Source organism: Elaeis guineensis, chromosome 1 (genome assembly GCF_000442705.2).
Source record: "Elaeis guineensis isolate ETL-2024a chromosome 1, EG11, whole genome shotgun sequence".
Taxonomy (NCBI): domain Eukaryota; kingdom Viridiplantae; phylum Streptophyta; class Magnoliopsida; order Arecales; family Arecaceae; genus Elaeis; species Elaeis guineensis.
The window spans coordinates 117,838,610-117,851,046 of NC_025993.2; the positions used below are offsets into that span (position 1 = coordinate 117,838,610).

Sequence of the window (12,437 nt, forward strand, 5' to 3'; positions counted from 1 at the left end):
GTGGCCTTGTTGAGAAGTTCTAACCGCTTCTTAGCCTTGAGAACTAGATGAGACATTTTATGAGCATCACAAGTTTCTTCCTCACCATTTTTCTCCAGCAACAGAAATTCACTATGCGTAGGATAATTTTCATGCTCATTGATTATGGTTTCAGCATTTTTGATATGATCATTCCCTTAGAATGTTTCACCTTGGCTTACTACCTTTGTTCTTCTTTGGCATTCTATCCTATTATATCCCACTAAGGATACCAAAAATATTTCCTAACAAAAACTAGTGGCCGATGGAGTTGATGGTGTGCTAGATCAATTAGATCGACCAGTAGAATTGGATGGATAAGGAGATAGGGTTCAATTTTCTTTAGTAAAAGGATTTAAAATTTCCAATAGGAAGAGAATATTGCAAAGAAAGAAAACAAATAAGTAATAACTACAGGTGAAGAAACTACACAATAAGAGATTGATTACATGAAAGAAAAGTAATTAAATACAAGATAGATTTTCCAGGGTGGAATGGTTGTCATGTTGGAGAAATTAGTTGTCGATAAGGGCCAAGGATGCAGAATCCTCTTAACGCTCGATCTTCTACAAGGTGGAACAAGCTTCACTGTCTCGGTACTAGACTCCGATGCAGTAAAACCATATTACAATATCGATACATGGTTAGGTACAGTATGGTAGTATTGGTATAGAGTGGTACAGCATACTGGTATAATACTGATATACTATGGATGCCCCATACCAGGCGGTATAGGGTGGCACGGCAAACTATGAGGTGGAACAAGAATTCACATTTGGATACTTTTAATAAGGTTGGGGAGCAAAATCCTCTCGATGTTCATTGTGGTACATATGAAAGGCATGGAAGCTTTATCTGTGTTTATATAGTCAAATGTCCACATGTGTAGAGTAAGAGAGATAGCAAATGAAGCCTTCTTGCTCTTTCTTATGCTGTAGATTGGTAGTTATTTTCAACAACAACTACCTTTTTTTGTATGGTTTCTTGTCGCAACTTTGTAAGAACCCATGCAAGCATGTGTTTAGTCCCACATTAGCTATTCATTAGTTAGATATCTAAACCTTGGATACTTATATAAGGCCAAAGAATACAAATAATACCTTGGCTAGGGTGAGGTCCTGGTTTGTCAAAATGGTATCAGAGTGGAACAAGAGGAATATGCATGTATCTAATCCCATGTTGGTTGTGCACTGGAAAAATCTTAGGTACCTACACAAGGCCAAGAAACCTAAGTTGTACCTTGTGGCTAGCTCTTTTGGACGAGATCCTAGGTCATTACAAACTCCGTCCTTGATGGTTGCTTGTGATTTCTTGCATGATTAATTTCTCCTCGTCAAAATAACTTCCTAACTTCCCTTAGGAAGTTAATTCCAGCATAAACTACCAATAGTGACCTCTTGTATGAGTGACAAGAGGACAAATGTAGCCCTTCCAAGTATCATGCATAAATTAATGAGATCTTTATCAATCGAACAACTTGACCATTTTCTATAGTTGAGCGATGACCAATTAATTTTTGGGTGTAAGCAGAATCAAAGTATTCCTTCACTAATTCTCCTATACATGCATTGCCTTAGAATATCCAATGACTTCTCTAGTGTTTGTCCTTTTCTTTGTAATTAATGCCACCATCATACCATATAAGCTACATGGCTTTTCCCAATAATCATAGCAATTCTTAAGTTCCATTTTATCTTCTTCAGCAGCTTACCTCTAAATGATGCCACATGTTCCTTCTCATACTCTGTCAATGTAATCAGATTTATCTGTCTCATACATATGCTACATGCTCCAAGTGTACTCATTTTTCTAATTTTCGAAAACAACATGCTGTTTGTAATAAAGCAGTTTTCTTGTATAAATTTATTCTCCTTTCATTTAATAGTCACTCCATGAGATTAACAATTAAGCTGATTTCTAGGCATGCTTTATATTATAACGTCATTATTTCTGCTCCATATTCTTAAAGTCTGGTACCTCTTAATTGCTAAACATGAGCCACTACATTGTCAAGTATTGAATATCACATTTCCATTCCCCATCTCCAAATCCCTGTCTCCCCTGTTTATCACTTCTGTTTTCCACTATATCCCAGAATAAGTCTGAACCTACCATTATTGACATAACCAATTGTTGCATGTATCAGGAAGCTCCATCGTATCCGACAAAATTGCATTTAAATTAAAAAAAAAAAGAACAAAAAAAGAAACACTCAGACAAAAATATTCACAGTTCTGCTAATTACCACGCAGATGATATCTGGATGCTGTCATGCACAGACAAAGAGATTTTCGATGCATGTATGTTATAAAGTGCTCAAGAAATTTATTTCTTTTATGAGTTGGAAGATATGGAAGAAAGTGAAATAATAATCATACCTCACAATGATCCTCAGAAAATAGCCTCCACCTACACGGCCAAGAAAGTTCCAAATACTGATCATGGATACAAAATATGAGTATCATCGTAAACCAACGACTCGCTCATCTGGCCCAAATATCAATGACTGTCAAACCAGATCCTGATCCAGCAAAGAGAGACAAAGATAAGCCAAAAGTCTGCCTTTATCAATGCCTGTGTCAAGGTAAAGTCTTCTCCCTACGTGGACCTCTCCTCTTCTTGACCCTCACAGCTCCTTCCGCTGCTGCTTGAATAGTCTAGCTTGCAACTGGCAATCCTCTTCTGCCTCTCCAATGTAGGCAGTAAGTCAACTTCCTTTGGCTTTTCCTCCTCTACCTCACTTAGAATAACCTCATTTTGTTCCTCAGATTGACCTGACTTACTTGTCTCTCCTTTTGAAGTCTCAGGCAAGAGAAATTCTTGAGCAGGGAGAAATGACATCAAAATGGAAAGTCAAGAGCAATGGAATGACAATGGGAAATATTAGGAGAAAGAGTAGCATTACTGTGAATGCAATAATCACAGTATGACTCAAGTTAACTAAATCTTCTAGAAGCATGATGCCCATTAGATAAGCAGCAAGAAGCAAACACAAGCTATAAATGAACATAAACTAGATTATCTGAAGGCCGCACTTGTCTGTGGCCTCCAACAGGTCTAACAATGAACATCAAGGCAATAACTACCAATGATGGTCCCACTGCAACCATAAAGATGAGAGCAGCATGATCAGATGTGTGTATCATTGCAAATATCTGAGTCAAAATCGCACCACTCAGACCAGCAAATCCCTTTAGTATTCCCACTATGGGGCCCCCTACTCTTGGGAAAATTTTGTACACATGAAACCAGTGCAGCTGGTTTGAAGTAAGTCTCTCCATTATTTCCCAGAAAGATAAGAACGCACATCTGCACCACAGGTAAAGCAGAGCTAAAAATGAATATTTTTGGAATCATATCATCTGAAAGTGGGATAGCATCCTATGTATAGTTTTAAAAACTTAACAATACATATTACTGATGGGAAAATATTTTTTCAGTCATTAGTTGAACAGAAAGATTAGCAAACAAAAAGGAGGACAAGACACTTAGAAAATAATGTTCTAAAGTTCCAAGTAAATATTTTCATAAAACAGTGTTGGGACTCCTATATTTCACCTTAGAACTAGTGATTTGATAATAATTAGAGTAGAAATGGAACAGTCCAGAATAAGGATAAATAAAAAGTCACAAAAATGCATGTAGGTATATATAAGGATCATGGAGATAAACTACAAAAGATACTGTTCTTGTTTGGAAGTAAAAGGCCATGAATTTTAAGTATTTTCTTTCCATGACCAAAACAAATCAGGATAAACTATAAATTCTGTCATGAAATATCACATAATTTACAACATACTCGCATGATGTATAGAATGATTTACTCAGCAACTAAAACACTTTTGATGCCAACTAGATATTAATAGCTGGCAGTATAAAAGTGAGTTGACTATTATTAGACTAATTTATTATTTAACAGGGGACAAAATTTTGTTAGACGAGTAGCACTGAAACAAGTCCAAGCATGACTAGAGAATCAAAATTTCAGAGGAAAGCTAAATTTTAACAGCAATTTCATTTGATTTTCATCTAAAAGAATTACAGGGATTCAAAAATGCAAGCTTGCAAGCGAAATGATACATGTAAGATTTATCAAAGTAAAAAACATGACAATAAGGTTTTAGCGTAAAGTTCTGAAAAGAAAAGAAACAATCAAGGAGTTGATTGATTAAGATGGTCTGTGGAGATTTGAGGAAGCTTGATTTGACAGAGTATGAGGCCTAAGAGGAAAACCAATGATGAGCACATGTTAATAGGATTTCTTATGGTAGCAATTGTTTTAATGTGGCTTGGTGACTTATTGTCTATTACATTTTTTCATCTCCCTCTTTTTTTATAAATATTTTTGAGTTCATTTTGATTACCTATAATTTTGATCTAGTTGTTATATGACCAGTAATTATTAGCTTATGGTTGCCAATTTTATGTTCTTTATTTATAAAATCGGTGATTTACATTTTTTCATCGTAGGCGAATCATTCTTCAAATTTGATTCATGGAGTTTGTCTTCTTTCCTATTTCATTGAGAGCTTACTTGTTTGGATATTAGAAAACTGTCAGTAGTTATGAGTTCATGAACTGCATGTCTGATAAAATGTGACATTGGCCTCATATAGCTCTTGACTCCAAGCACTCAGTCCACATAAGATAACAACTTATTACTGACATACAAAGCCTTGAGCCTTTCACTAAGCCTCACTTTCATGCAAGGATTCAAACTTAGCCTTTCACTCAGATCACTTCCAAACACAATTTCCACCAGAAAAATCAGTTTCCATCTGCAAATCATTTATAATATTTTTAAAAATTCCAAAAATGGTGAATATCATCTTTGAGCAATATATTGACTACAATTTTGGACAAAGGCCTCATTCTTAGTAATCATATTCCCCAGAGCCACCAGATCACTGATATGCTTGTGCATTTAATCCATAAAATTTAAAAAAGAACACGCTCACTCATTGCCCAGAAGAGCAAATTGAGCATCCCAAAAGCTGGATAAATTCCTGGAGCACATAAATGAGCAACACAGTGCAATCCCTGCCAACGCTTTCAGGGAGAAAGCGAACTTAGGAAAAGTGAATCCTTAAAATTTCACCAGACAAATTCCAGTTAACGGGAAAAAACAGTAATAACCGTAACATTTAATGAAGGCCATTTAGAATAGAGACAACAAGCTGCAGTGCACTCGAAAGAAAAGATTTTGTTTTTTTTTTCTTTTTAAGCCAAGAAGACAGAGAACTAAAAACAATGAGTACTACATATTTCACCAGACAAAATTCAGTTCATCCAAATGCAAAAGATTTGGGGGCAAGTTGTTTAAAAAAAAAAAAAAGAGAACCAATAATTAAAGGATTCAAGTAAGTCCAACAAACATCCACCGTTTGAGTGGGAAGGTAGACAAAGCCATTTAGAATACAAACAAGAAAGAAAAGTCAATCAAAGAACTCTCATATTATTCAATGACCAGAAAACCAAGCTTGGCACCTAAAATAACAATTAGAAGCATCCAATTTAACCAGAGAAATTCCCTAAAGATCCAATTATCAAAGTAATAGAAAAGAGCAAAGAAGATACGTTTTCAGACAACAAAAACAATATCACAATTCACAAAACAACAAAACCAATGAACATCTTCAACAAATTTCTGCTTCGATTGAGCAAAAGAACATGACAAACCTCGAACATCAATGGAAAATTCCCACAAGAAGCAATCAAAGCTATGAATTTAAACACATCCACTTTTACTCACCGCCCACAGAGGCAACGCCGGCGCTCTCCCCGTGACGATGAGCCAAACCCACCCATATCCAATTAAATTCTGCAGCGCTCCGATGAGCAGCGCCGCCCAGAGAGGTAGGATCTCGCAGAGGCTGCCGGCAAGGAACCCGACACTGTCGCCGAGGTCCTTCGCGACGCCGAGGCTGGCGATCTGGCGTTGGTTGTAGCCAAGAGAGCTCTTGATCACCGGCGACAGGCTCCCAAAGAGGTATCCAATACCTGCGACGGATTGCACCCACATTGCGGCCACAAAAACCAGCCATCTGTTGTTCAGGAAGGATCCAAATCTTCCTTGAAGCCTCCCCATTTCTTCTCAGATTGAGAGCTCAAAAAATTGTGATAAAGATTGGATCTTTCCCCTTCTGGAGTCACTTTTAGATTGTAATAAAAGGGAAAAACCCAGTAAAATTGAATCTTTTACTCTTTTTTACTCCCAAAAAAAAAATCTTTGTTTTTTATATGAAATACTCCAGAGCTACAAAGGAATAAAAAGAGATGGATTAAAGAGGTTTCGTCGAACAAATGAGACGGTTTCATGGGAAATTCTTCACAGAACTCACGAATACTGCACGGATTAATAAGAAAAGTCCGATCTTTTTGGTCTCTGGGAGATAGAATTTGGGATCGGACAATTTAATGGGGATTTCTTTTAGGATTTAACGGGAAAAAAAGTGGATTGAAATTTGGGAGGAGAAGGAGATAATGAAGAGGGAACCGGGGAGGAGATCGCCCGAAAGGTATCGAGAGGAATTTGAAATTTTACAAGGAGACCGGGGCTTATGAAAAGAAACTCCTCGTTTGTGATTATTTCGCAAATGCCACTAAGACACGACAACATTTTCCATTATCGTGACGTGTGATCCGGCACGTAGGTTCCGCCGGGTAGATGATGCGGTTACGATTCCTCGGCTTCTGCCAGGATCCAGCGTCATTTCATCGGCGATCTTTTGGCGGAGCTCCTGAGGGGATAAGCGTGTGAGGTCATTGAGGTGGGGCCCATGATCGGATCTTTCCAAAAAAAAAAAAAACATTTTTTTGTTTCTATTTTTAAGGAGACGCAATCATGTTAGATTTACTAAATCCAGTTGATCAACTTTGTCAGAATATTTAGATGGATAAATTTTTTTTTTGATAAATTAGATATATTGCACCAATCCTATATAAATCCATGAGAATAAACATGCAAAAATATTCAAAATTTGGAAAGGAGCAGAAAAATAGAATAGTCCTATATGATTAGCTCCATAACTTATAACCTAATCATTGGTCATGTTACCATAAACATGCATCATCTCTTCAAAAAAGAATAAAGGATGGAAATTATTTGACACTTACCAGCATCAGTGGATAGGAGTCGGCCTTAGGAGGTAATGTTCACATTAGACATTCAACAACTATCAAAAAGTCTCCTTCCAAAATAATATAGGGGGCTATGGTCTACCATACTGTCTTCTACTATCACATATCATACCATATCAGTATGCTCTATCATACTATATCGATGCTTAGTATGTTGTCTTATATTGCATCGAATCATATGTCTTGTATTGTATCGAATCATATATCGATACTATAATAGGATAGTATTGATATAGAGTTATGATAAATCTTACTCAGAGCTTTTAAGACTCTTGTAGTATTTGTCATATATTTTCATACTACTCTTAGTTTTACCATTTGGACTATTGTATCAAGAACCCAAACTCCACTAATAGTGATAAATAAATCTATAAAGCTTTGATAATATATCCCAAACCGCCATAAGCATTCCTATTTCGAACGTAGATATCGAAATTAATCTTGAGAAAACCAAAAGTATGGTGCCAAACTCCCAAGAAAAATGAATTAGTTAGAGTAACACATAATTTGCTGAAGAGGAGCCACATTTATGCTATCAATGGTTCTTCCGAGACAACAGCATAAATGAATTCCTTAGCCTGGATGTGGACTTCCATAGTAATCAATTTGGGACTTTGAACCACATTTTGATAGATGCATTCATTTCTGGCAACCAAATGTGATAAGCTATATAATACATGAGAATACGCTCAAACCTCCAGCCACTTTTGGATGAAATCCCTTCAGTAGTTTGGAGAAAGCATCAAGGGAGAGAGAAAAGGGGGTTCTTTTCCATCTTGGATCAGTTGGGTTGGGCTTGCTAAGTTAGGGTCAAGTGGTATGCTTGATTTGGGCAAATTTTCCTCCTGGATAGTTCCATTGGATATAAGTTGTTTGATGTTTGTTAATCTAGGGTGACATGTAGCATAGTGAGTTCGGTTAAATTTAGGTTTTCTCCTGAGAGTTCTTGAACGATGCAGGGATATTGTAAATCCTAAGTTAAGCAAATGGATGATAGTTTTGTTTTGAAACTATATTTTTTTCAGTTGTTCATAGAAAAACTATGACACGTGCACCAAAGATGGCTAGAAGCATCAAGGGTGAGAGGTGAGGTACAGGTATTTGATGCTATACAGATATTTTGTTCTCTTTATTTTTGGGGTTTGAGAGGGAAGTAAACTTTATTTTATTGCTCTTTGCTCTCTTTTATTATTATTATTATTAAAATTTTTTATATGTATATCCTCTCAAACATTCAAATTTGCATAAATACTATTTCAAAATTGATATCTATATATATACCCTCATAAAATATCTTTTCTTGTATATGCACTCATGTCATCTAACACCTTAAAATTAATAGTTTAAAATTAAAATGACTAAAATATCCTTATGGATGGATGCGTAAAAAAAAATTTATAAGGATATATATGCAAATAGTAATTTTATGAGGATATTCATGTAAATTTAAATATTTTGAAGGATATATACGCAAAAAATCCTAAACATAAATACACTTTCTTTGGTTTATTAATTATTTTTTTATTCTAATAGAAAAAATTAACATATACAGCTAAAATAATAAATTTACTTAATTGAATAATTTACATAGATAAAATGATCTTTTTATTAAATGATAGATCAAAATTATTTTATCTAAAAAATACATAGATCATAACCATCCATATTTCCTCTAATGTATAATAATATGCTTTTAAAAAAAATATCTAAATTTGATATTAGATGAATAATTTGTATATTTATATAGAATAGACATAATTATAGATTTGGACATTATATAACAATAAGAATTTATAATCTTATTAGATTTTATTTTAAATTTTTTTATCAAAAATATCTTTGTGAAGTGTATAAGATATATCATATTATTATAAGATGGACATAATTATCCTATCTTGCATAAAAATAAAATATAATATAGTATTCTATATATAAAATTTTATATCATATCGTCATCATATTGTTATATTATATAATATGTTACTATATTGTAGAGTAAGAAGGCCTGAATTCATCTAGATGAAATAGATATAAATTAAATTAAAATTTTTTGCTTGTATATCCTTCTAAATAGTCAGATTTGCATGAATATCCTTATAAAATTATTATTTATATATATATCTTTATATTTTTTTTTGCACATCCATAAGGATATTTTATTCATTTAAATTTTAAACCATTAATTTTTTAACAGTATCAAATGATATAGGTACATATGCAAAAAAATAAGAAAAAAGAATATACGTGCAAAACAAGTATTTCATAAAGATATACATATAAATATCAATTTGAATGGATATTCACACAAATTTGAATGTTTAGAAGAATATACACGTAAAAAAATCTTTATTATTATTTTTGGGGATGGTCTTTCTTGGATCTATATCTTACCACTCATATAATTTCATTTCTAAGCAAAATGACGATGGCTTTTGCTATTATTGTCCATAAAAAAAAAAATAATTTGTCGATGTCCAATTGGACACTTACTAGAAAATACTCACAATTCCCGCCAATCAATCCTACATCAACATATGCTACCTGTCAAAGTATTTAAGGGGTCCAAATTTAATTCTCGCTTTGGTGGGTATTGGACTATGAAATTTTATGTTGGCAAGTGCTTTTATCATGCTCTTAATTGTTTGGTTGTGCTATATAAGCTCACTGCACCATAATATATCATTTAGGATCGTTTGGCTTGCATAAGGTGGAGGGGAGAAAATTTGGTCGATAGAAAATGGAGAAAATCTCTCATATATTGTTAGAGTTTTCAAAAAAAAAAATATTTCTATAGAAATATAATCCTTATGATATTTCGTAGAAAAAAAAATTATATATGATATAGATTTTTGAAATTCTTATAAAATGAGAAGTGAAAAATTTTTTTTGATCAAAATATCCTTTTAATCCATCAAAAGATCCACGATTGAAATAAATTTTTCTTTATCACAACGCTTCAAATTTTTTTCCCCCACGATATACGGTCAAAAATATCTTTAACCATGATAATCTTTTATTTATAAATAATAATAATATGTATAAAAGAATAAAACTTTTTCTTGTATTAAGAATATAATAGATATTTTATATAATTTTTTTAATAAAGTGGATGCCAACTAAATATAAATTTTTATTTAAAAGTAAAAATAACATGTAGAATAGAATAAAATTTTTTTTATATTAAAAATATAATAGATATTTTATATAATTTTTTAATAAAATAGATGTTCAATCAAATATAAATTATTTTATAATATATTTTTTTTTATGACCAACCGGCATACTTCAACCACTTCCCACGGATCATGTTACTAATAATATTAGCTTTCCAGGAATAAAATTTTAGGAAAGAAGAATTCTTTTTGCGAATCAGATGAGTCCTTAAATAAACCACATTTCATTGCTAAAACATGCAGTTGCTTGACAACAGATCATCTCTAGTTAAGAGTTCAAATATCTCTTCCTGCCCATTTCAAAATGAGGTGTGAAGTAAAAGGTGCAAAAGACAGTTGAGGAACACCCCTGGTTCTTTTTTTCTCCTCTTTTAACCAGAAAAAAAAAAAATGAGTGCTCTCTTGACACGAACTAAAAGAATGATGGTACGTTAGTGGACGTGAGTGATGGTTTCATATAACTTTTTTTAAGTCTCCATTGGGCGGTCATATTTGATGGCATGCCCAAACCTGTGGTGATAACTGTAGGCATCCCGTGACGGGTGCTAACAACTTGCGTGGTTCCAATAGGATAACAAAAGAGTGGTCAGCTTTTTCTTTCACGTGAACGAAAAAGTTAAGACGATCCGGGTTCCACGAGACCAGCTTTTTATTTCTTTTTACTAAATATGGTCTTCGAAAATCACTTATTTTAGTGCTTGGCACCCTTAATTAGCGATCATCAACAACATTTAAGGAAATATTTATTGGCCATTATGGTCGAAAACAACAAATAATAGCAGCGAAGTACCAACAATTTTTAACCATTTGACTTTCAAAAACTGGTGACAAATAAAATTAGCAAATAATGAAAGAGCTTATAATATAATCAGCACAGTGTGTACATGCTTACTATACTAGTACATTTTATTATATTTTAACAAATGTATGCCTACTTTGAAAGCATCCTCTAGCAAGTAAGCATGCATGCAAAGAGAAGCCTAGCACTACGGTGAAAATGATAAAGATGACGCTATAAAAGATATTTTACGATGCTAATAAGATCAAAATAAGCCTTACGATGCTTCAAAAAGCGTCGCGAAAATTCACCTATGTAAGAGTGGAGACAAAAGCACCGACGCTTTTTAAAAGATCGTAATATTTTCTAACGACGCTTTAAAGCATCGTAAAATTAAATTTTATCGATGCTTTTTAGCGTCGTTAATGATAACGCATCCTCCACTCTACCAAGATGCTTTTCGAAGCATCGGCAGTTAAGTCACTAGCGATGCTTATAAACGTCGTTAATCAGTCTATTAACGACGTTTATAAGCGTCGTTAATTTTTTTAACAGAAAAAAAAAATATAGATTTTATATACAAAAAAAATACATACATTCCTGTATAAAATTATATCAATTATTCAAACATAAACCTGTACAATCACCACCATTCACACCAAAAGTAAACTTCAATAGCAAATTTAACCAAACCAAAAGATATTGTTTTATATAAATAAAAACAAAGTACTAATCGTCCATTACAATCAAGAATTCAACCTAACTAAAAGCATACAGAAAATATAAGACTACAATAAAAATAAAATGATGTCAATCTGCAGGCGGATGATCGTCGCTGTCTCCACGTGATGTGCCGCCGTCTCGACGGGTGCCTGATGTGCCAGGAGCCTACAAGAAACATATGAAAAGCTTGATTTGCATATCTATAAATAAAAATATATAGATCATTAAATTAATTCAAAATTATATATTTAATAATATGTGTTTACCTGAGATGGGCTATACATCTCTAATAAAGATGTAAGCCAATCAATCTATCCCCTCATGGCCTGCATCTCAGCACGGCTCTGTCGCATCTCCTCCATCTCAGTGGCATGACTCTGTCTAATCTCCTGTATCTCCACCTCGAGTCTGTGGACGCATGAATCCTGAGCATCTACTGCAGCATGCTGCGTATATCTACTAACCTCAGATAACTGAGTGGGGGTGACTCCTACTCCATAACCCCTCACTCGGCCGTAGCGCTCTGGTCCCATCAACTCTGTGAACACCTCGACCTCGATACGGCTCTGCTGCATAGATGCTGCGGACTCATCGTCACGCTCCGT

General features: G+C 34.0%; 1 pseudogene; it reads right to left on the reverse strand.

Annotated features, from left to right (window-relative positions):
- Window positions 1–2,019: 2,019 nt before the first annotated feature.
- On the reverse strand, window positions 2,020–6,541 carry LOC140856535 (protein NUCLEAR FUSION DEFECTIVE 4-like; annotated as a pseudogene).
- Window positions 6,542–12,437: the final 5,896 nt, after the last annotated feature.